This window comes from Penaeus monodon, chromosome 23, assembly GCF_015228065.2.
Source record: "Penaeus monodon isolate SGIC_2016 chromosome 23, NSTDA_Pmon_1, whole genome shotgun sequence".
Lineage (NCBI taxonomy): Eukaryota > Metazoa > Arthropoda > Malacostraca > Decapoda > Penaeidae > Penaeus > Penaeus monodon.
This window is the reverse complement of record NC_051408.1, coordinates 38,111,627-38,111,907: the sequence shown is the minus strand read 5'-3', so window position 1 is coordinate 38,111,907 and position 281 is coordinate 38,111,627. Positions and strand designations below refer to the sequence as shown.

The following is a 281-nucleotide window of genomic DNA, read 5'->3' as shown; positions in this document are numbered from 1 at the left end:
GAGGAATTCAAGGAAAAACAATGATAGTAAAGTAGAAAAAATAGGACAGCAATAAAAAGAAGGAAGATAGAACATGTAGGAAACCGAAATGTTACTCATACATTGAATAGTACATTACAGAACTTACAAATTTAAAAGCCCAGAGATGCTAACTTAATGAAGAGTCTCCTGATCTTGGCTTATAAGGTTTCAGTTACAGGCTAATAAAAACACAGTAGCCTGAGGTAAATAAATAATAACAGAATCACAGACTATGGAACTAAGCTGACCCCTACCGTCTT

General features: G+C 34.2%; 1 protein-coding gene across 1 annotated transcript in view; it reads right to left on the bottom strand.

Annotated features, from left to right (window-relative positions):
* The window catches only part of LOC119587993 (ADP-ribosylation factor 6), a gene marked incomplete at its 5' end in the record, with an annotated part of 2,473 nt that overhangs the window by 1,014 nt on the left and 1,178 nt on the right, over positions 1 to 281 (bottom strand).